This window comes from Pinus tabuliformis, chromosome 7, assembly GCF_031772625.1.
Source record: "Pinus tabuliformis cultivar Carrire ecotype Pingquan chromosome 7, CPIR1, whole genome shotgun sequence".
Taxonomy (NCBI): domain Eukaryota; kingdom Viridiplantae; phylum Streptophyta; class Pinopsida; order Pinales; family Pinaceae; genus Pinus; species Pinus tabuliformis.
The window spans coordinates 662,222,833-662,233,284 of NC_142293.1; the positions used below are offsets into that span (position 1 = coordinate 662,222,833).

The following is a 10,452-nucleotide window of genomic DNA, read 5'->3' on the forward strand; positions in this document are numbered from 1 at the left end:
GTCGGATCGGCAGCCCCAAACATTAAATGGTTGTCAGATAAGGCGAAGAAAGGATATCATGACCAGGCATGATCTAGTACAACAGGAGTGTGTGGAGACAGGAATGAAGATATCACCTCGCAGCAAGATAATTAATGCAAGTGTTTGGAGTGGCGGAAAAAGAGGTAAGTCAGAATCCATAAATGGAAATGAAGCGAGTCGGACAGTTGATTGGAAAGGCAGAGGGCAAATCCACAGGTGGCATCGAAAGGCCAAATTGATAGGCAAGAGGAGTAAGGATCGAAGGATTATAAATGAGCGGCAACAAGGGATCAAACAGCAAGTGAATTGCATTGGATACCAGAGAGTGAGAAGAGGAGCGGAGGTGGTGAGCAAATACAGAGAGAGTTTACGCCGAAACCCCACCGAGGCGGCCATGGAAACGAGAAAGAGAGCAAGGACCACAGAAGAAATGGAAGCCGAGGTAGGCAGGGAAAGGGTAAGAAAGGGTAAGGCGATTGCGAAGGAAGAAACAATTGATGAAATATATGAAGTCTACGATGATTCTGCGGAGGAGGAGGATTGGCAAGTTAAATGCAGGCGGGATAAGGAGCGTAGCAGAACGGTAGAAGGATGGGAGAACCAGCAAAACAGCGATGAGCAGCCAGGGCAACGGGGAGGAAGGGTAAGGCAGAGTGGCAGACAAAGGGGAAGTAGACAGGCGGGAGTCGGGACGGAGCCGAGTAGCAGGAGAGGCAGAGGAGCGAGCGGATACCGAGGAGCAAGGGGTGGCCGTCGTGGGCAGCGGGGGAGACCGAGTAAAGCGACAAGCCGGTCACTTGACAGGAAAATCCAGCAAGCAGAGAGGGCGTATAACCAGAACACGAATCCCAGGATTAGGAAAATTATTCAGAATATGGAGGAGGATGCCATTCAAGCTCAGTCAGATTCTGAGATGGAGGACTGGGAGTTCCTCATCCACGACCCTGGTAACACTAGGGGCAGGATGTCTTTATTTAAACAGTCCCTACATATATACTGGGTAATGAAAAGATTGCTGGCCAAAGCTCTGGAGCAGGCTGCAACAGAGATGGCGGAGCTTGCGCAGGGGGTTCCCAATCTGAGGAGGGAGCTCCGAATTATCCAGATTTCCTTGGAGATGCAGGAGAAGAAGCTGGATGAGATCCAGCAACTGATAAAGGAAGGAAATCAGAATGCAAGCAAGGAGACAACCCAGCGTCCAGAGGCAGAAGCTGAGTAATTTCAGATATGTTTCCTATTTTTTGATGAAAATCCATAGTATAGAGAATTATAGTGAGTTCCAAGTTTTAAATGTTGAATTCTGTTATATGCAAGTAATTAGGACTAGAAATCTGAAAGACTGTTTAGTATATTTAGCTTGGACAACCAGACTCTGGATCTTTTATTTTTGGGCGGCTATTAAGAACTTCAGGTGGCTTAAACACTCGGTTTCCCCAAGAAGGGCGAGTGGAAAGCAACCTATTTTGATATGTATTATGATTTGAAGTAATAGAAAAAAGAGAGCAACACCTTAGCCTACAAAAAAAAAAAAAATCGTAATAATTAAAAATTTAATTCTATTTTTTAAAACTAAAATAAGAAGCCATTAGGGTTAAAATAAATTTTACCTTTTATTGAAAATATTTTATAAAAAAATTTCAATAAATATAAAATTTTTTAATATATTTAATTATTATTATTTAAAAATTCATTAAATATAAAATTTCAAATATATTTAATTATTATTATTAAATAAGTTAAAATTTTGAAAACTTACATCTAACAATATAATAACACTATAATAAAATTCAGAAACTTTATTCCTAACTACACATCTATTAACTTACGTAAAGGTAAAGATGGCAACTTTTAACTTAATATGTTTGATTTTATTATTCCGAAATGCACACCTATCAACTTACCTTCTATCAACTTACGTAAAGGTAAAGATGGCAACTTTTGACTTAATATGTTTGATTTCATTATTCCGAAATGCACACCTATCCACTTACGTAAAGGTAAAGATGGCAACTTTTGACTTAATATGTTTGATTCTATTGTTAATCCTCTGAATATGTTTGATTCCATTGTTAATCCTCTGAATATGTTGATTCCATTGTTGCATGGGTTCAATCCTTTGATAATAGTTTCACAACACCCTTGGTAGAGAAATGGCCTTCGCTGGAATTCTGACACAAAAAATCAAAATCAAAGAACCCCAAGCTTACGAAGACCTCGGAGCCTCACATCTCTGCCAGTATTGCAGTCACTAAGGGTTTCCGCCTTCATCTAAGCTCACGGATTCTATCCAAAATTCTCGAAAAACCCAAAACTCCAGTTCGCCAAAGAAGGAAAAAAAAACGTTAAAAGACTTCAAAATTGTAAACCAGTTCGCCTCACATCTCTGCCAGTATTGCAGTCACTAAGGGTTTCCGCCTTCATCTAAGCTCACGGATTCTATCCAAAATTCTCGAAAAACCCAAAACTCCAGTTCGCCAAAGAAGGAAAAAAAACGTTAAAAGACTTCAAAATTGTAAACCAGTTCGCTGAATATACTGAAGCAGAGAAAATATGATCGAAAATATCAAACACTTCAAGTTGGACTCTCAATGCTCCAACCAAAATCAATTTGAGTATCGCTGGTCCTGGCGTCCAAGCCAGTGGAGTGAAAAGCACTCCAGGTGCTCTGTCCAACTCATAGATAGCTAAAGGTGCAAAGTCCAATTCATAGATAAACTAAAGGTGCAAAATCCTTTTTGCATTGAGATAGACTACAACAGTTTCGCTTTGTCCAATTCAGAGCTGAATTGGAGAACGAAAAATATTCTTCCGTTGGGATGGACTAGAGCAGTTTCCCTTTGTCCAATTCAGAGATAAACTCAATAATGAAAAATGTATTTGAATTGGGGTGGATTACAGCCGTTTCTACCAGTAGGAACCCGAAGACACTCATATCCATGTTTGAATTTTTTTAATTGATGGCCACAGGCCATTAAATCCGCAGATCATATCATGTGCCAGAGGATATGCTTCTTGCTGCTTAACTCATTCTGGGTCAATTTTCAAAACCAATGGCATCGTTTTCTTCTCCACACCGAAGGAAGAGTTAGCAGAAGCAGTCTTGGTCGCTGGGGAGGATTGTTTGGCGCCAGAATTGTTCCTGAACACAGAAGAGTGTCCTAAAAAGAACTTGGGTCGCCTTTGACAGCTTCTTCCATCAAAGAAACCACTCCTGCTGGGGAGGATTACCCTCCTTATCCCGATTCGTAACCTTTTGCAATGTCTACTAGTCCGTTCCTGCTCATCATCTCTAAGTTTATAGTTTTTTCTGCAACAAATTTTACAAATATCTGCAAAGTTCCGTCTAAAGACACTTCGTCATCTAGTTCGCTGGCAGCCTCTTGCCATTCCCATTTTGCCTGCTTGATCAAGCTGTTTCCAAACGATGAATTCAGATTCTCGGAGCCCTTGCAAAATGCTTCGACACCACTCGTAGTGTCTTACTAATTTGCTGCTGCTGTAGTTGCCATGTGGGTCTACATAGGCCTTTTTGTGAAACAGATGCCATGCATACTCTGGTTTTTGACACTTAGCCAATGGTGTCCGTCCTCTGTCTCAGGTACTGATGAAACAGACCTAGAAGAGTGTGTAGAATCAGACCTAGAAGAGTGTGTAGAATCAATACCAGGCTGTCGATGCTTCACTCGCTCACATGTTAAAGAAAATTTTGAAGTAGCTTCCTGTTTCGCTTTACGGAGCTTCTTGATCAAGGTTGTTTTATCCCTTCAAACGTCGTTGAAATGTTATTCGAGCACGAGCCTCGAAAAGTTTGAAGAGGCGAAAGGTCATACCCAAGAAGGCGCCCACATCATCACATTTGTCGGAAATCTTGAACATTCTCTTCCTCGGCTGCACATATCAGCCTTCCCCATGACTGCCGAGAAAACAAATCTTTCGATATACTAATCCACAATCTTATTCTCTTTGTTATAACTAATGAGAAATGGTTTATTTTTAAATACGAATCTAAGATATCATAACAACTGAGGAATATTTATTATGCCTTGCTCTCTTTCCAAGGGAAAGAATTTCGTATATGGAAATGCAGATAAAGGTGTAAGCATTGCTGATTCAAACTTGATAGGTGTATATACTTTCCGTGCGAGCTTTTCCCACCATTCTTTGTTCTCAGATTTTTGTGATTATCGAATTGAAGAAATTTTGAGTGAAATTGGCAGTAGTCCTTGTTTGAGGCGGTCATTGGAAGCCATATAGTGGTCATTCTGGGCTTTTGGCTATGCTTTACAAACATTCCAGAATTTCTTTGAATAGGTAGCAACGCAATTTTTTATACTTGTATAGCATGAACAATTTCTTTTCAAACTATTAATAGCAAGGCTTCCGAAAAACCCCCCCAATCTAGAATTTCTGTAGGGTTTCAGAATTCAGTCCATGTTATTCGTTCCAATTTGGACTGTTTGTGGGTTAAACGGCTGCATTCAAAACCTACTAAATTATTTATATACACTTGCAACTTCGTTCAGTAAAATATTCATTTATTATTTCACTGTTGGTGGTGATTCGATCAGAAAAGAATGACTGATTCCATGAATTAATCAGCGACAGGGTATGAATTATTGATACAAAAGTGTCATAAATTGGACTAGAAGCTAATCTCGAAGAACAAATCAAAGTATCCATTTGAATACCTGCTACATCAGCTATAGAGGATCTTTCCTGTGAGTTTCTCTCTCTATTGTTTGTTGAAAATTGTACCAAATATCAGAGTAAATAAATGCCAAATTAAAACAAATTATATGGTCTTCCAGCTGCAAAATGCTTATAGCATTATATGGCCCATAAATAAATTTAGCCAAAATTGCTACATTCTCATTTTGTTCAAGAAAAGCTGGCATAATATGATAATTCCCGTATGACTGCTTTCGAGGTGGTTCTTTCACCTCTAGATAACTTTGTTAGGGTTTTTTACTAGCTCATTTCAACTGCAAGAATTGAGTACACGTCTAATTTGTTCGTCTCCAGATGTGGGTTGTTCTATTTTTGCTCTCTTTACCAGATCTAAGCTGGTTGCATATCAGAGAACTCTTTTGTCCCCTGCCCCACAACAGCAGGTTCTCATATATCAATTTGGTGTCTGATTTGGCTATGACCTTAAAATTTAGATTATTATTATATTATTTATTTATTTTTCCTGTTTTGGACAATTATGTAGGTATCTATCAAAATATATTTCAAATTAATTAATATTATTAATATTTGCTAATAAAATCCAGACTTGGACAGGCAGATGTATCTGCCTCGCAATCTGGGTGAGGCATTTTCAAGTCTTCTTGTCAGCTGTTTTTATGATTTGTCTACATACCGCCTTTTGTTGTTTCTGACTCTATTAATAGACTCATTTTAATTACAGCAAATGTCGTATCAGTCTCATAAAATGTGCAATCCTTAATCTCGATAACAATTTTGACAGTGACAGAAAATGGCAAGAACTAGGGACAGAACTGAAGATTTCAGGGAAGCTGTTCGCACCATCGCATTGAAGCAGCGATTCAATGAGGTTATTAATCCCTCCTCATCAGCAGTACCCTATGCAATTATTTTTCCCATTTATGCTTTGTGAATATAATGATTCTGTGAGGTTCCAGAGCACTGATCATTTGGATTCTGCTCTTTATGGTTTTCTTCAATAATTATCCTTACATTTACCCTGACTCTTTTTGTTTTCTTTGTTTCAAAAAGAGAAAAATGCTATGTTTACATAAAATTTCATACATGAGGGTGTTAAATTTTTATCTATTGCAGCAATTGGAAATTATTCTTCTAACTAAAAATTTAATTATGCAGTTTATTTGCTACGACAAACAACGAATAAAGTCACAACTGCAATTTTCATCATAAAAACTCTGCGCAAAATAAAACACTGAAAACTGAGAAATTCTAGCTCATATACAAGATTTTTTTTTTTTTTTTTTTTAACTGAAACGGTTATGTTTTATTGATAGATAACAGGTTGGGCAGAGCCTAATCAACCATTACAATTTTCAGAATTTACATTGGCTCTCTTTCTGCTTAGGGGATGATATCCATGGTCGCTGTTTCTGCATTTATGCTGATCATTCCTTCCTGTAAAGTGCATCCAATATTCGCCAATCTGTCTGCTTCCTTGTTTAATCCTCTGAGAATGTGGAAGAATTGGACCGATGGAAATTCTTTCAGAATTCTGGTCACTCTTGAAAGTTGTTTGTTTAGCACCGGGTCCTTGAGTCTTTTCTTGTCTACCATCGTTTTTATCAGCAGTTCGGAGTCACCGAAGATTAGAATTTCTTCTGGATTTCCTTTTCTGGCCATTTGGCAGGCTTTCAAGAGGCTGAGAATTTCAGCTTGATTGTTGGTTTTCATTCCAAGGCCCCAACTGAAGTCGTCTTTTTTCCCGTCTTGAAAGAAGATCGCCCCTCCTGCTCCAGACCTCCCTGGATTGCCTTTTGAGGCTCCATCGAAAAAAATGGTGCACTTGGCCTGTGATTTCCACCATTGCTGGAAGCTGTCCTCTGGTTCTCGGATCTGCCATTTTCCTTTGTGCATTGTGCGGTTGGGTGCTGGTAGATTGGCCTTTCCTGTATAAGCATCCATCCACACCCTTTCTTCGGTTCGCAAGGAGTTGTCGTCTTTGACTGAGGAGTGGTTCAGTGTTTCTAAGAGGAGGTTCTTTGCCTGTTCCGCCACTTTTGCTGCGGGCAATTCTGTGTTGTTAAATATTATTTCATTCCGAGCTAACCAAAGTTTCCAGCAGACATACTTTGGTACAACGATCCACACCTTTTGCCAAAGTGAGTTGCTGACTATGCTGAAGGGATATCTGTCATTCCAAGAGGAGAACATGGTGTCAATCGTGCTTTGAGTTGGAGGAGGCACGTTCAGCCCGGTGAGGAAGAAAGACCAGATCGCCTTTGCAAATTCGCAGGCTAAAAACAGATGATTTGCAGTTTCCGGGGCTCTTTTGCAGAGGACGCATCTATGTGGTCCAGCTATGTTCCTTACACAAATTATCTCCAGTCAAAATTTTGTTGTGGAACAGTGTCTAGAAGAAGAAGTTGATTTTGGGAATGCCGAAGCTGTCCCAAATCTGCTTCCACACGGATTCCGGGTGTGGTGAATCTTTTTTGCTTTGCATCTGATAATATCCTTGACTGGCTGTGTATACCCCGGTCTTACCCCAGCCCCAAACATCTTCGTCTTCTATGTGCACTGGGGCAAAGTCAGAGATTGCGGCTTGAAGAGCGTCTAACTGAGCGTTTAAATGTTATGGGATTCTGGGGAAAGTCCAACATTGCCAGTTCCCTTTTCTGTCCCAGCTGGAGATGTCCTCTATTTTCCTTATACCTTTAGACTGTAGCCAGACTCTTACCTCTGTAATCTCGTGGTTTTCTGCTAGAGGGCGATGTCCCATAACACTGTCTCTCCATAGCTTTGTATTTTTGCCATTACCGGGGATTCGATACAAGTGGGATCTGAAAAAATCAATGCTTCTGTTACACAGTTTCCAGACCTGCATTCCTTTTGGGGATTTCTCCGTATTGTATGTTTTTAATGACTGATTTTTAAGGTATTTCAGTTTGAAGATCTGACTCACTGGATGAGAAGGCTCTGCGTGGAGCTGCCATAACAACTTACAACCCAGAGCTAAATTTGCGTGGACTGGGTCGCGGATTTGAAGTCCACCTTCTGCCAGCGGGCGTTTCACCATATCCCAGCTTACTAAATGAAATCTGTTTGCGTTTCCTCTCCCACCGTTCCACAAGAAATTGCGCATGAGTCTAGAGATTTGATCTGAGATTAGTTTTGGAGCCAGCATGAGAGACGCTTGGAATGTGGGCAGAGCAGAGAGGACTGATTTGATGAGCGTTAATTTGCCCCCTGAGGTTAGCCAAAAGCCTCCCCACGCAGTGATCTTCCTTTTGAATTTCGAGATAACTTCCTCCCACAGGTGATTTCTGTTGGATCCCAGTGTTATTGGAAGGCCCAAATATTTTATTTTTTCCCAATCTGCATGTCCTGTGTACCCAACTCGTTTGGAATTGTCTCAATCTTGTGCTACTCTGTGTTCCACCCATACATAGCACTTTTCCTCTCACTTACCAGTGCTCCCGAGATGCTGCAATATTTCTGAAGTATGATTCTGAAGGATTTAGCTATTCTTGGAGAGGTCCTCAAGCAATAGTGAATCATCGGCGAAAAGTGCATGGTTCACAGGGTCTATGCCTTTCACAATTCTGATCCCTGGTAGACACCCCTTTTGTTTTTCCAAATTCAGTTTTCTGCTCAAGGAGTCTGCCATCAGAATGTAGAGAAAGGGTGAAAGGGGGCAGCCCTGTCTCAAGCCCCTGGTGGCTAAAAAGAAGTTAGCAGGTCTACCGCTTATCATGGGCGCAATCCAAATCTTCTCCAGACATGCCTTGATAAGATTAATGAAGTCCTGACTGAAACCAAAGGATAAAAGTACCCTGACAAATAGGAACGATTAACTCTGTCAAATGCATTACACATATCAAGTTTTATGAGCATACCTTGTTCTTTGCGTGAGTGGCTGGAGTGTAGAGCTTCCTGGACTTGAATGACATTGTCCAGAATGTGTCTTCCTTTCACAAATCCCCCTTGGGCAGGAGATATTAATTTTTGCAAAAGGGGTTTGATTCTATTCGCCTACAGTTTGGCCACAATCTTGTAGGACGAGTTACACAGGGAGATTGGCCTGTATCTGTCAAAAGAGCTTGGGCTTGCTTCCTTTGGAATTAGGGCGAGGAAGGTAGAATTTATACTGCCTCCAATCTTTGCCTTCCTCATGAAACCGTGAACCATTCTGATGAGATCAGTTTTAATTAGATCCCAGCATTTTCTGTAAAAGTGGATTGAAAAACCGTCAGGCCCAGGTGCTTTGTCTGGCTCCATGGACCAGACAATGTTTGCAATCTCCTCCTCCGTGACAGGGCTCAAAAGAGTGTTATTGTCATCTGCGCTGACTAGCTGTGGAATATTTGTGAGGAATTCTGCAATATCCTCCTCACTCCCGTCCTTTTCTGCACTGAGAAGGTTTTGGAAGTGGTTCACAGCGGCTTCCTTGATTTGATCAAATCCTCTGCATACCTGACCCCTAGTTGTGATGATTTCTGCAATGTGGTTTCGCGACAGACGAGCCCTGTATTGTCTGTGGAAATATTTAGTGTTTCTATCCCCGGCTTTGAGCCACAAGTTGTGTGACTTAATGCACCAATATTCTTCCTCGATTCTAAAATAGTTGTATGTTTTCCTTTGTGCAATTTTTTCATTATCTAGGTCCATGGATGAGATGTCTTTCTCTTCCATTTCCACTTGGAGATCTTCGAGCTGGTTGACTACATCTTTTCTCTGGCTAGTGGGAGTGACTGTGACTTTCTTTATCCATTCTTTTAATGCCTTCTTTGTGTTTTTCATTTTTTGTTCCCAAACGTAACTTGGGGAACCTGAAACTTCTATTCTCCATGCACTTTGAACCGTTTCGTGGAACCCTTCCCTTTCTACCCAAAGAGGACTCAAACGAAATGGAAGGGGGCCGAGGTCTTCTTCTTCCTTTAAGCATAATAAGATTGGTTTATGATCTGAGGTTTATTTTGGAAGAATCTTAGAGAAAACAATTCTTTTATTCAGCATAATAGAACTGCTGGTGAGAAATCTGTCCAGCCTTGCAGAGATGTGGTGCTCCCCTGTTCTATTATTAGTCCAGGTGTATTCTCCTTTTACTGGTTTGAAATCTACTAAGTCCCATTGTTGGATGAGGTTTTCCACTGTGGCAAGGAAGGGGTCTCTCAGAGTGGTCCCTTCTCTCTTTTCTTTGGGGTCTAAGATTATATTCAGGTCTCCTCCTATGACTATATTCAAAGGATTGAGTAGTTCCAAATAGTCCAAGAGAGTTTTCCAGCATTCTTTCTTCTCATCATAATGCACAGGTACATACAAATTAAACAGGGCTAGCTTAAAATTACTTGCTATGTGGCGCAGTTCTGTAGATATCCAATGCTGAGTCACAAAGAAGCTTTCTAAAGAGAAGGAGTTTTTGGACCAGAATGTGCCTATTCCTCCCGCCGAACCTCTTGCGCTGACTACCTTTCCTGAATCAAATTTCCATCTTGTATTGCTAGTGTTAAGAAGGATTTCCCCTTCTATTTTTGTCTCTTGGAGCATGAGTATGTCTGTGGTTTCCATCTTCAATAAATCTCTGATAGCCTCTGCCTTAGTGGGATTCCCCAGACCCCTGCAGTTCCAAGAGACCAGCTGCATCATTTATGACTTGTTGGGGTAGGTCCACCTCCCTTAGGGACCCTTGGTCTGGTGTTCCTTCCGAGAGTCATTTCTATGGTGGCTTGGCTTCCCAGGGTTTTTTGTCTTTCTGATTCTTCT

At 40.7% G+C, this 10,452-nt stretch overlaps 1 long non-coding RNA gene across 1 annotated transcript; it reads left to right on the top strand.

The window, feature by feature from the left end:
* Positions 1-4,240: 4,240 nt before the first annotated feature.
* On the top strand, positions 4,241-5,580 carry LOC149249186 (uncharacterized). Its single transcript, XR_016265818.1, has 3 exons — positions 4,241-4,332; positions 4,621-4,739; positions 5,492-5,580. It is a non-coding gene; the product is annotated as an uncharacterized LOC149249186 (long non-coding RNA).
* Positions 5,581-10,452: the final 4,872 nt, after the last annotated feature.